Genomic DNA, 14,770 nt, shown 5'->3' on the forward strand with positions numbered 1-14,770 from the left:
ACTGGTGGTCTATAAATATGGATGGATGGATAAATTGACCAAAAACTGGTGGTCTATAAATATGGATGGATGAGTAAATGAAGGGATGGATGAATGCTACATTTAGAGAATAAGACAAGAGATGTGTGCCAGATCCCCAAAGACCTATCATTGATAAATGGCTTTAAATTTGAGGGATATCAGAACTTATTAGACAATTTGAGAAGTAGCATATCCTACTTGTGTTTTTAGAAAGACTATTTTGACAACTGAGGAAAACCTGTCCCAAAGAATGAGGGCAGGCTGACAGCAGGATGGAACAAATAGAATCCTAAACCAAATTGTATGTGAGATGCAGAAGAAAAATAAAATAACTATTGATGGGAGAAATGTATTGAACCTAATATGAAATGAATATTGAAGATAATTAACAGGGTGGAGAAAATTATATTAAGTATACTACACGTTTCAGTGCTTATTATCTTACTTTCAAAACACTTGAGATTTTGTTTTGCAGTGGTTTATATTTTCATAGCAATAGTGAAGTATTTGTTCAGGATAGTGGCATCTTTCCCACTTAACTGTTCTGAGTATGAATGCATATAAAGACCTTAAAATACTTTTTAAAAGTTATGTAATTGTGCATATTATAATAGTTTATATTTTTATCGTCAAATTTTTTAAATATTTTATCTTCAAATATTTTTGATAGAATGGAAATACATTCTCCTAAATATATAATTGATAGATAAACTACCTAAACTTCAAGTCATACCTACTTAATATTGGAGATTAATAATTATTTTTAAAAGTAATATTTTAAATGGACTGTTTTTCCATAACTTAACTGTAAAATTTTGTTTTAAAAACTACTGTATTATTGGTATGGTCATATTGGGATTTAGATACATTAAAGTTATACTTCTCTATCATATTTAATTATCTGATAGTTCTTTCAGGCTAAGAGATTTTGAATGGTTTATTACTCAATGATTTCACTTACAAAGGAGAACTTTATAAATTATTCCATATGGAAATAAGTCAGGGTTCATGAGGTGCCGGGTCACTTTATTCTTTTGAACCTCCTGAGCTTGGACAAACAGAAAACCCTGCACAAGCCCCATGCATCATGGACACTTGGCTTAGAATTGCCTTTCTCAAAAATTTCTAAATCCATCTCAAGTGTTTGGAACCAACCAAAGACCACAGAGACACCCCGGTGCGACAACTTCAGCTTAGACTTGGGTCCGTTTGGCCCTAAATTCACCCTTCTCCATTTTGGAGCTCTCACTGACACCACTATCATAGCAAGTTTGATTTTCCTGCCATTCCATGAATTTATTCAGACAAGCCAATCATATCCTCCTATGGGACCAGGGGTCACTCACTCCCTTCATGTTACAAAGCCTGCCTCCCATTGCTCCTGTTCCTTCACTGGGAACCTAAGCACAACTCCTGTGTGGTCTTGGGTGGCATGCTGTGTTTTCCTCCCTGCACTGAATGTACATGATTAATAAATTACTACTGGCATCATATGTTTGGCCATCCAAACATATGGTGGGAATCCCTCCCTCATTGTAAAATAGTCATGGAGGCTATTTCAGTGTGGCTGCTTAAAAGTCAGTAATCTTCAGTTCTTGAAATTTATTTGTATTTCAGTATGAAAGATCTATTTCTGCTCTTAATTATTTTTGTGTACATTAACTTGACCATACTTGTAAAATTTTATTGGAAGTTGCCAAAAGGTGCTTCAAAAAGTCATTTCAAAGGTTTCTACTATTCATATTCATATATATATACACACACACACACAACAGCAACAAATGTGGTAGATTAAAGACATAGCTGCTTAAAGATTATAAGGATGGATGATCTGTCAGCTAGGCAAGTAATTCTTATTTTCTAGAATGAATTCTTAATCTCTTTAAAATCATGAAAAACTTCATCATTTTAATAAGAATTCTTTCTTCTCTCCAGAAGAAGCTATACATTACATCAGACAAAAAAAAAAAAAAAATAGTCCCAGACAAGGTTTGAGAAGAGATTTTCTTCATTAACTCTAGATTGCATTCAATATAGGCACATATTTTAAAATTAGATATTGTTTGTTCTGAATTTTCTGCTCATGTGCTATTTACATATCTCAATTTTTTTTTTTTTTCAAAATCCTCACTTTCACAACCAGACCAGATACAAGCCATAGGATATTTTAATTCTGGTATTGCTAGGTAACAGCTGTGATTAAGCATCATTTTTTTTTTTCCTGCCACAGGTAATCTACATTTTTGTCTTTGTACCAAGAAACTGATATTCTGACTACTTCATCTAAATATTTACAAAGGAAAAAATAATGAGGAGGGAATTTGTGAAGAAATGAACTTAAATTCTTACACTATTTCAAAGGCAAAACATTTACAAATCTGCTTGATTTCACTGAGAAAATCTGCATATATTTATTTCTGTTTTGACATAAACAATTTTGATATCTTGAGAATATCTGTCTTTCCAAACTGAATAAGATTAATAAAAAGAGTTACATGATTTTGAAAGTTATATATTACAAAATTCAAGAGTCTTATGCTTAAGATTTATTCATTTGGCATTTTTAGATTCATTTGTTAAATGTTTCATTTACTAAAGTGTTACCTGAGCCATATGGTGTATAAGATAAAATGCAAGGAATTGATTTAAGAAAAAAAAAATCCAATAGGAAAATTCCTGAAAATAGTGTTTGAGATGGTGTTTCTCATCAGAGCATTTGGCATTTGGGGAGAGACAATATTTCCTTCTGCTGGAGACTCTCACACATTGCAGGATGTGTAGCATCTCTGGTCCTTTGTCACAGTAGGAACTCCCAATCATTGAGACCACCAATAATTCTATCTGTACCAACTACATATGGTTGGTATAACTCCTCGTAAACACAGTTTGAACATCTATATGATCTATTCTAGAGTATATCATCTAACAGAGTCCTTTTTAATATTGTTGAGTGCCTAAGCTATTTCTATGTTTTTCCTTTGGTCCCACTAAAAGTGATGACTCTTTCTAAAAGAGTTCAATTTCTCTCTCTCTTTATCTCTCTCTCTTTCTTTTTCCCCAGTTCCTGCTGCTATGACCTCCAATGACAACATACAGCAAGGAACCACATTCTCATGGACTTCAGGAAAACTCTTGACTACTTGGAATTCAATTTAACATATTGGCCAACCTACCTATAATTCTTCTGACGTTAAATAATATAATTCTTCTGACATCATTTCTTTCTTTATCAGCTTCCCTTCTTCCTCTTCTGGCCTTAGTCAGGAAAACAGAAATTGCACTAGTTGTTTTAACAAAGTTCAGATAAAGAATTTTTTTAACAGATAATAGAGGGATGAAAGAAAAAATAGGTGGGCTCTATGGTATGAGAGAGACAATAACTGCAGGAAAACAGCTACCACCCATTGAACTAGAAGGAACAAATGGATGAAGTTCAGGACTGTTATATTTAAAAAGACCCTGAAGAGCTGAGACTCAGAACCAGAAGACAAGGCACTGCCAAACTGGTGCTAGTGCCTGTGTTAAGTAGAGCATTGAGATATTCTCTTAAAAGCTCAGCTAAATCACCAGATAGGGTATGAAACATATTGCTGGAGTAGTATGTAAGACACAGTATGGTATAGATGTTAAACCAATGGTAACTGTGTCTTGCTGAGAAGACTTGCATCCAGAAATCAAGATGTGATGGTAAGGTTGACTTCTATTACCATCACTCTACGTAATCAATTGAAGAGTTTGTTTCCAATCCCTTCTAGTCTATAAGGAATTGATTATCCTGGTCTCCATGAGGTGGAGGATGGGAATAATTTCCATTAATTAAAGTTCTGAATACTATCGGTTCATTTGGGGTCTTAATGCAGATGGATCAGCAAGCAAGGAAAGACATTACTCTATGCGTGGGTAAACTTCCTGTAGTATAGTGAAGTGCTAGAGATCTTGCTACAAAATGAGGACAGGAAAGAGTAAGCCTGGAACTAAGAATTCACTGAGTTACCTGTGGGTGTTTCCAAACTTGTGACAACTATCAACTGGCAGTAGCAGTGCCCATGGATTGACAAGGACTAGGTAAGCAGGTGGTCAGAACCATCAGAGATCCCTGCCTGCATCACTCTACTCTACAAGAAAACCAGCCAGCTGAAGTGCTAGCCCAGGGTAATGGTTACTAGAGAAAGAAGATGGATATTGCCTACAGCCTTGAGAGTAGTTGTTACAGCAGGTACCATAGCTTCTTCTACTTCTGGTGTCACATCATTCTAGATATTATGTTTAGCTGTTAACTTCAAAGCATCCATAACAGAAGGAACTCAGTGTAAAGCATAGGCAGATTTGAATGAATGGACTATAGCAGTCTATGTGGAGGCACCGTTCCCTATCTTCTTGGTCTCCTCTGAGGTCAGTTGCAGCTACAGAAGATATTTTCTATGCACACTGACAGCATCCCATCCCAAGCCCTTATGTCAGTCTGTTTATCTGATGGAGGGCTTCTACAGTGCCACAAGAGTTAGCTAGATCTATAAGTGCTGGGATTCAAATCATGGGACTCGGGCCCCCACCAGCTGGTGTTGGTGCCTTTGATGAAATTTAATGGGACTGGTTAGAGCAATGTGGAATTAATTCTAACTGGAACCCACTGGTAGAGTCATTGCTGAAGTGGTGTTGACATGATTAAGCAGGAGAACATAAAGGAGCATGTGGTTATTCCTCCTGCAGCATGCAGGTGGCCCCCTGGGTGTTCCCATTGGAAGAGTTAAAATGGTAGGTAACCAGCTGACAAAGGAAAGAGGTGTTGGCAGAGTCCCCATACAAGCAGCACAAAAAGAATAGAGCAGGGTGAGTTTCAAGACACAATATTTTAAAATTATCATGTTTTTAAATATGTTCTTAGGATGTTTTGGATTGTTTAGGATTAGGATTGTTTTTAGGACTCTGATTTTATTTTTTAATACTAAAATAGTTTGTTAATCTATGGTAAATTATTAGCTGATGAGAATGTCTTTGAGAAATGTTTGTGTGTTTTCCTGGGAGGTAGAATCCTGTTTTAGTCTGCTGAGACTGCTATAACCAAATAACATGGACTGGGTAGTTTAAGCTCTTTTCACGGTAACCTCCTGACAGAGAGAGCTTTGGTGTCTCTTCCTCCCTTACGAGGTCACTAATCCCATCATAGTGGCTCCACACTCATGATCTCACCTGAACCTAATTACTTCCCAGAAGTCTCACCTCCAAAATCCTTCATATTGGGGTTAGGGCTTCAACATAAGAATTGGAGTTAGGGCTTCAAACATTAGGTCCACAAAAAATAACATAAAGCAAAGAAGAGATAGTACTTGGGATTTTTATATATATATATATGTATTGTAGAATGCTGACATGACAGATATCCCTGAAAGTGAACTTTTCTTGTTCTCCTTACCAACTCATAGCAGTACATGATATTGACACCTAGTAAGACTTCTCGTTTCAATTTCATGCAGACTCAGCTATAAGTAAATTTAAAATTTGTTTTATTTGCTTGTTTGTTTGTATAGTGGTAAGTCTTCTCTAATCAATTCATCTCATTTCAGGAGAAAGTCTCTCTAGGTTCTGTGTTAAATCAATATACAGAATCCTTTAAATACAGTGTTAATAAATATAGTGCTACTAACAGTTTACAATGCAATTCACTGTAGTAGATGGTGGCAGGGGACATCTTGTGGTCAAAATAGCAAGTGAACTTCTTTTTTTAATTTTTTAAGATTTTATTTATTTATTTACTTGAGAGAGAGAGAAACAGCGTGAGAGCGGAGAGGGTCAGAGGGAGAAGCAGGTTCCCTGCTGAGCCGGGAGCCCGATGTGGGACTCGATCCCAGGCTCCGGGATCATGACCTGAGCTGAAGGCAGTCGCTTAACCAACTGAGCCACCCAGGCGCCCGCAAGTGAACTTCTTTGAACGAAATTAAGAAATATCAAAAGACAAACACTATATATGAAAAAGAAAATAGAGGAAAGACAGATGTAAGACACAACGGACTTAAAACTAAAGGAAATAACAATGTAACTATCACCTATAAGAATGTCTATCAGAATTGACACACAATTGAAAAGAAAACACAATTATAAAAAATGAAACAAAGACTTTTAATCTAAAATATCCCACTTTTAGGTTAATGTAAAATTATTCAAGTGCACCGCTTTCTATTATCTGAGTTCTAATTTCCAATCAGTTATTGAATCTGGTCACTTCTCATATTCCTTTCCAAGATTTTACTTTAAGATTACAAAATAACCAGAAGTTAAAAAAAGAGAGAGAGAGAGAGAAATAGAATGATTATGATTTTGAACTTACCACATAGGTTAAACAGTTTTTTGTTATATTTACTTCTGTCCATTTATATCTGTCTGTATTCTCTATTTACTTATGTAATTACATTGCTGAACAATTTCACATTTTCTGCACATTGTACATATAAAACTTCACTCTAGTAATGTATCTTCTAAGTATATTTCCTATCTGAAAGTGATGCTATTATTACATGTAAAACATTTTAAAATGGTATCATTTAAATACCATTCCATATTTAAATGTTCCCAACTTTCTTAAAAATTTTCTTTAGAATTGATTTGTTTTCAAATCAGGGTTCTATCTGAACAAAAGTATTGCAAGTGTTTCTCTTATTTCTTTAGTCTACATTTTTCTCTTCTCTTTTCTGTAGCTTTTTGGAGTATTTCTCTACAATATTTGTTGAGAAAATGTTCAGACATACAGCAATACTAGAAATATTTTCATAGTGAATATTCTTATACCATTGTATCATGAATATTCAACCTAATTTTATCATATATCTACTTATAACTTTATTCCTATATCTATCCTTCATTCCACCATAATTGGCATTGGCCAGTTACTTTACCATTGAGAATGGCCCAAAAGTCTGTAAAAATGTGCAAATGGGAATGATAGTTGGCCAGACCATCCAGTGCTAGGATGACAAACTGATGTTTAATTAATTGTGATGATTGATTAAATCTAATTGCCAAGAGGTCTAGAAAAGGGGTGACTTCCTCCAGCAACATGACATCTGGCAACAGATGTGGAATAACCACCCCCTACATGTAGAATATTCAAGAGGTCCCATTTTTTTTTCTCCATCCTGTAGCAAGGAGGCTTCAGTAGCTATGCTGAATTTATGAATAAATATGGCTTCCATGACCCAAAATACAGTGGGTAACTTGGTATAAAAGTTCAGGAATTGTCACTCTGATGACATGTTGTGAGACTAAGAGCCAACAGGGGCAGTTTCTTCCATCACAAATCCATGGCAACTTATGGCAATAACCTTACAGGCTAAAGACTCTAATAGCTAGGAGACAAAGTTTTTAAAACCTCTACAGTGAAAGAGTATCTGTTAGCATAATCGGAGTGCCTGCTGAATTGAAATTTATACAGATACTATACCTTTGGTTGAAGGGAATCTCATTCAATATGGGCTATTTTGCAAGTAAGAGACTAAGTTATCTTAAGTAAAATTTGTACCCCCTCCCCCCAAAAAAATCCTAAAAGATGGTGGGCTTGTTTTAACATAGTGAGCATTGAGAGGGTCAATAGCTGTTTCTTGGCAATGTCAGGGATGAGGTGGTCCTCAGTTTATCACATAGTTTTCAGAAATTTTAAATGAGATAGTGGAACTTTGCTTTGTGGAAGACAATGTTCATCTCTTTTTGGGTGACCCCCTTTGTGAATATTTTTATGTTCTGAATGAGCATGTCAAATTATCTTCCTCAGAGGAGAATGTCTGTAGTACACGTTTATACTTGTACTCCTGGATAGAAATTAGATACAGTTAAGAAATTGCCTGCAAACCTTCTATGAACTGTCAAAACTATTGGGGCACCCTATGTATAGTCAGATAAGGTATATGGTATCTCTTCATCTGAGTAGATGTTGAAAGAGATATTGAAGAGAATACATTAGTCCAAACTATAACAGCAAAATTGGATATAGTGAGTAGTCCATAATATTCATTACAGGAGCCTAAATGTGTGGGGCCGTGGCATTAAGTGGCATTAAGGTTATAGTGATCCATGTGAGGTCCCATTCATTCTCTCCAGGCTTAAGAACAAGACAGATTGGACTGTAAGTGGAGAAGTGGGAATAATTACTCCATTGAATAGGTCTTCTATGATGATTTTTAATCCTTGATTGGATTTACATTGTTTTGTACTAACTATTTTGTCTGTGGGAGAAGGTCCATGGGTTTTTATTTGTCAAGCCAATTTGCAAGTGCCCAAGACTTAATTTAATTAATTTATTACTCATTAGATCAGAGTTCCCAAGTGCACTATGGGATATTTTAGGGAAATCGGTGCTATGACTATGGGGAATTTAGACAAGGTAATAGTTAACATTAGTTAATATATGAGGCATGCCTATTTGTCTTCCATTTTATGTTCAGCACCTTGTTTAAATTTAGTGGGCTCCTCAAGTATGAATTAAATTTGAATTCCTGTATTTTTTTAGTTTTTTTTAAATATTTTATTTATTTATTTGAAGTGAGAGAGAGAGATCACAGAGGGAGAGTGAGAGGGAGAAGCAGACACCTACTGAGCAGGGAGCCCGACATGGGGCTCAATCCCAGGACCCTAGGATCATGACCTGAGATGAAGGCAGATTCTTAACCATCTGAGCCACCCAGGTGCCCCTGAACACCCGTATTGATTAAGGCCGTGAAGGCTTGCCAATTATGCATTTCAACAGATGTTAAAGTTAAATCAGAATCTATGTTTTAAAGGTGGGAAAACCAATCTGTGCCTTTTAATCTGTTTGTTGTATAAATTACTTTAGTAAATCTTGTATTTCTTTGAGTCACATTGGGTCAGATTCCTTTCTTCTTTCCTCCCTCCCTCTTTTTCTTTCTTTCTTTCTTTCTTTCTTTCTTTCTTTCTTTCTTTCTTTCTTTCTTTCTTTCTTTCTTTCTTTCTTCTTTCTTTCTTCTTTCTTTCTTTCTTTCTTTCTTTCTTTCTTTCTTTCTTTCTTTCTTTCTTCTTTCTTTCTTTCTTTCTTTCTTTCTTTCTTTCTTTCTTTCTTTCTTTCTTTCTTTCTTTCTTTCTTTCTGTATTTCCTCTTCCTTTTTTCCTTTCTCCCTCTCTCATTCTTTCTTTCCTAATACTCAATCATATTTATGTTTCTTCCTCCAGAGAGCCTCAAATCAGGATCATCAAAGTTAAATGGCTCCCTCATGACAATGATTGAATTAAGTACTTAGCTCTGCCATAGGGATGCCATGAGTGTTTTTTCTTATAACTCCGAGGATCAGTTTATTTTTGCTGACAAAGGCATAAGTAGCAGGGGCAATAACGAAGTTCTTTTGAAGGATCCTAGTGAGCCATCTACCTTTAGAAATGTGGATCTTAACAATTTGAATAGTGGCTGTTTTTTCCTCCACAAAAGCAACTATCTAATGGATCCATATATTACACATGATGTAACTCTTTTATTGTGAGTGCTCTGTAGAATGGGAGCCAATATCAGACTGAGGCACACAAAAAAACTGGCATAGGGTAAGACTCATTCCTCTGCATCTAATGTTAGGCATAGCATATGCTGGAATTGAGACACACAATTCCATCTAAGACACACAGATAGGGGCCAAAGCATATGACCCAAGACCACTATAAGGAGGGTCTCAATCCAGTACACCTGTCTCTAAATACCAATTATCAAAACTTGCGACTAAGGTGGGCAATATCTGTAACAGAGGCTGGTAGTACTCAGCAAATATAGCATAAGGCAGAACATGTCGGCGTGCAAGCTAGCTGGCACGTTGCAGCTCAGAGTGCTTTGAGCATCAAAACCATTTAGCAAGCCAAACAAGAGAGGGAAGATCGAGGGTGATGGTGGTCATCATCTATACACCCTGGTCACTGTGCGCATTCATACCTCAAGGCCGATGACAGTACACACACACCAAGAGAATATAAAATATTTATAACTCGCATATCGACACTCTTTGAAGAGGGCAGAGGGACTCACAAGTAGGTCCAAAAATGGATTGAGAGAGCAGATAAAGAAGATTGGTTCGGACTTTTTTCTGTTAGAGAATGGGCCTAGAGTGAAGATTCTCACGTGGGCAGGGATTTGCAACGTTTGAATCTCCCACAAAGTAGGGAACATCCAGGCTTTTTTAGATCTTTCAGATGTGGGGCAGAAGAGAAAGAGAGAGGGGTGGACTTAAAATATATCAGCAATCAAACATCAAAAAATATAGTCAGACTCTATATAACAACTGTGTCTGGAAAATAAATACTGCCAAATGTTCCAGGAAGCAGTGATGTTTTATTAATTAGTACTTCTAAGAAAACTTAGTTTGTTTCAAAGAGATAATATTAGACTAAAGAAAGAGAACCTGATTGGTGCATTCTTGTGATATAAGAAATTAAATAAATGTACTTCTGTAATATGCTCAGTGCCTAGCGAATGTTTTTTCTCAAAATTAAATTTACTCGTATGAATACATATACAGATAAATAGTATATAAGGTTATCAATATTATTAACATTTATTCAATTTTATGCCCTTTGAAACTAGATAAAAATGAATTTTCATTATTATCTAATTAATATTTTTGAAAGCACTTTTTAAGTGATTTAAGTGTTTAAGTGATTTATTTAATGTTACCAAATAGGAGCTAGAATATGATATTCTCAATATAATGTCATTCTAATACAATGTTTGGAAAGTTACAATGACCTAACTCCACTAGGGTCATCAATTCTTTCATTTTTGTGACGAATATGATAATGTACATCTATGTAATTTGTATATATAGTAAAAAAAATTCTATAGTATTTCCTTACTGAAGGGATTAATTATATTCAAATATATGCAAACATTTTATATCTGTACATAATATATTTAGAAAGAAAAAACATATACTAAACATATTTAAGAGAATTTAACATTCACACACATATATATAAGACTTACTGGCTCATTTTAATCAGCAATAATGATCATTTTACCTTGTAATACATGTATTCTTGTTCTAAAGTACTCAATATTAAATTAAATTATCCATTCACTTCCTCTAAGCATGCAATGACATATTGCATACCTTAATATTAGTCTTTTTGTTAGTTCAATAAAATGGTTCAATATCTTTACATGTTCAATTAAGAAACAGTTGCATTCGTTCACAAAGGTACATTAAGTTTAATTGTGAATTCAAACTCTACTTGATCTTCCAAGCACAAAACATAAAAGTAAAATCCACAGACCTACAGTACATATTTAATTTCCATTAAATGATTCTTTAGTATTTAAACCTGTTGATGAAGTACATCACAAAAATAATGAAATCTAAACTGAGTCAGTTAAATAGCTTTTGTATTTTCTGGGCTCAAGACATTTTTATATTTAAGAACAGATCATCTTCCATTTTTTAAATTTTAATTCTAATTATAATTCAAAGTTAGTATTTGCACTTGTTACTTTAAATTGTATAAAACTATGCTGTCCAATATGGTGGCCATTAGCCACATGTAGTCCCATTTTCAATTAATAAAATTTTAACAGTCAGTTTTCGTCATGCTAGCCACATATCAAAGGCTCACAAGTGGCTAGTAACTACCTTATTGGACAGAGTAAAAAAAAAAATGAAATTAGAACATCATTTCAGAAAGTGTTATTGCACATTAATTCTGTAAGAGATGCAAGATGTAAAATGGGGGCAATGTGCAAGGAATTGTACATGTTTTTGAACAATTGCTGAATATTCAAATAGTTTGTAGTTTAAATAGATCTTCAATCATGTGTACCCCGAAATTGTTAAAACAGTATCACATATCCTTACAGTTTATATCTTTTTCTTTTTTTCTTCTTTTTTTAAAACTTAAATTCATTTAGCCAACATATAATACATCATTAGTTTTTGGTGTGGTGTTCCATGATTCATTAGTTGCGTGTAACACCCAGTGCTCATCACATCACATACCCTCCTTAATGCCCATCATATTTTTTTAAAAGTATCTGACTTATCTGACATCTTTTTAAATAGCATCTTGGATATTTAATTGATTGATTTGCATTCAGTAAGAAAGTTCAGAAAATATCAAACACTACAAAAAATTATCCCCAAAGTCCCAGTAATGAAAACAGTCAGTATTAATTTGTTGAGGTATTTTTTCCTAGAACTTTGTTTTTTCTAGACACAATTTAAAAACAATTACTAATTTGTCTCTTACTGAATGCAAACTTTCAAATATTTTTTACACAGCTATATATAAATCCTAGGTTACCCCACATTTTCCTAAAAGAAAGTTACTCTCACCTATCTTACCTATTGATGGTCACACTGTTTATATAAAAGTTCAAAGCATATTTTTTACTTATAATTCTATTATAATAATTTTATATCAAAATTAATTGTTTGTAACTCCCCAATTAAGCCATAATCATTTCTGTGATCATAAAATAATAGAATATTAGAAGATACTAACATTTACACTGAGAAACGTCATTCAGAGTCTGATTTTTATCTGTTAATGTATCCTTGGAGGGATGTTTTTTCAAAGCAATGGACTTCTGTCTTTAAATCTGTTCTGCTTGAGAGATTAGTTCCTGGTTTTAGTATGTGATTTGCTCTTCATCTTTAAGAATGTGCTAAAAGTTAAAAGCAGCAATTTGAACAGTGTGTTCCAAAAGCAAGAGGGATTACTACTTTTATATGAAAGGATGAAATGTTACAACAGGAATACCATAACCATTAATGAGAGACCAATTCTAGACGTGGCTGAATAGGACTTTAAGCATTCTTTCATCTTTCACTGATTAACTATTTTGGGGAGCTCTGACATGAGATATATGAACTGCAGAGAAGAAAGCAAAATCAAGGACCAATACTATGTTTGCAAGGTAATGTACAGATATACATATATATTTCTAGAACCCAAACCAATATCATTATGCAGGTCTGTTATATTTTTTACAAAACTGGAGACACATTAGTTTGATTTTCCCGAGAAGCAGTCATGAAATAAAGATTATGTTATAGGTGGATTTGAGGCATGTAGGTGAGGGAGTAGAAAAAAATGACAGAGGAAAGAGAATAGTCAATAAAATATGGTTTTATGAGTAGGTTATGAGATAGGCAATCCTCTTGGAAGTACCAGTAGATTGCATCTCAGAATTGTTCTAAGGAAATATGAGGAGATAAGGATATTTAACTTCTGGCTTCTGTTCCTCATGAATTGAGAGACCTGGGTACAAAAACCTTAAATCTCAGGCATTCTACTGCTATTCAGCTGGTGAACTTAGCTAGCTCCCATGGTGCTATAAAGAAGCCCTCAGTCAGAGAAGCAGGGAGACACGTGTTAAGGTGGAAAGCTGTCAGTGTTGATGGAAAATGCCTTTAACTGGTCTCAGAAGTCGCTGAGACAATACAAAGCAGTGCATCTACACTAACTTTGATAGTCCACCCAGAACTACACTGAGTTCTCTCCAAGGTAGGCCTTTAAAGCGATGTCTAGCCATAGTGACACTGGAAGGTAAAGTCATAATCTAGAATCCCTGTGCAGCAACTACACCCAAGGCTTTAATTAAATTTATATCAATTCTCAATCAGTTGTACCTCTTACCTTTGGCTAGCACTTTAGCAGGTTGATTTTTGTCATTAAGTTTAGAAGCACCCAGAGGTACTCCAGTGAATCCTCTGAGTTCTAGTCTTACTCTTCCCTTTCTCCATTATATAACAACATCCACAGAGTCTCAATAACCATGAAATTCACTTACCAATACAGTAATGCCTTTCTTTAACTTGCTGAAGTGCCAGCATTTGGAGACCAACATGACCTGGAAACATCCATAAATTTAGTTCACTGGAAGGGATTTTCTCCCTTTAGCCAGCCTACACAGAAGTGCTGGAACCACTAATCCCCCAGACTAGAAGAATGGGAATCAACTTTTGCAACTGGCCCCTGACAGTGATGGTAATAAAAGCATATGTAAGCATCACCCACTGATTACTGGATGCAAGTGTTCCATCTACTGAGATCTCAGCAAGATATAATGATAACTGTGTACACAAATATAACATCACTTCATCCACACAGATGTCATTACCATCCTGTGGAATTAGGTGAACTTTTAAAAGAACATACCAATGCTCTATGGGCTTACAGGCGATGCAGTTTTCAGTAGAATCAGGATCTCATAGTCCAATTATTGTTGCATCTCCATCACTGTAGAATAGATCCCTTGTTCTAAAGGGATGTTATATGAGATCTCATATTGTTATGTCATCTTTCGGATAGCAGTTCTGCAGAAGCACTGAGTGCGAAATTACCAAGGGCAGGAAAGACAATTCCATGTACAAAATGTCAATCCAAATGAGAAAAACTTCCTCCCTCGTCTACGTTGGAAGGGGTCTGATGTAACCAATTTGACGAGTGGTTGACTGGTCTCCTAAAAGAATCAAATCATATCAAGTGCTCAGGGATGCCTTTTGAAGCTGATAGAACCAAACATTTAGCCACTGCCATCTGTAGATAAGCCATAATAAGAAAGAACCCATGTGGTTATACATGTCTAGTTTACATTCATGTTAGTTACCATGGCTGCTCTATGCATGAGATTATTTTTCAAACACTGCAGTAGCTTAAGTTAAAAGCTAGTTAACATCCACCAGACGGATCATGCTGTTTACCTGGTTTTTCAGCATCACCACTGCAGTGGATGCCTTTTGGTGGGTACGGCCACTATAGCAACGATCTTCAC

This window comes from Mirounga angustirostris, unplaced genomic scaffold (genome assembly GCF_029215605.1).
Source record: "Mirounga angustirostris isolate CCGP_5_RB_7025 unplaced genomic scaffold, mMirAng1.0.hap1 SCAF_7, whole genome shotgun sequence".
Lineage (NCBI taxonomy): Eukaryota > Metazoa > Chordata > Mammalia > Carnivora > Phocidae > Mirounga > Mirounga angustirostris.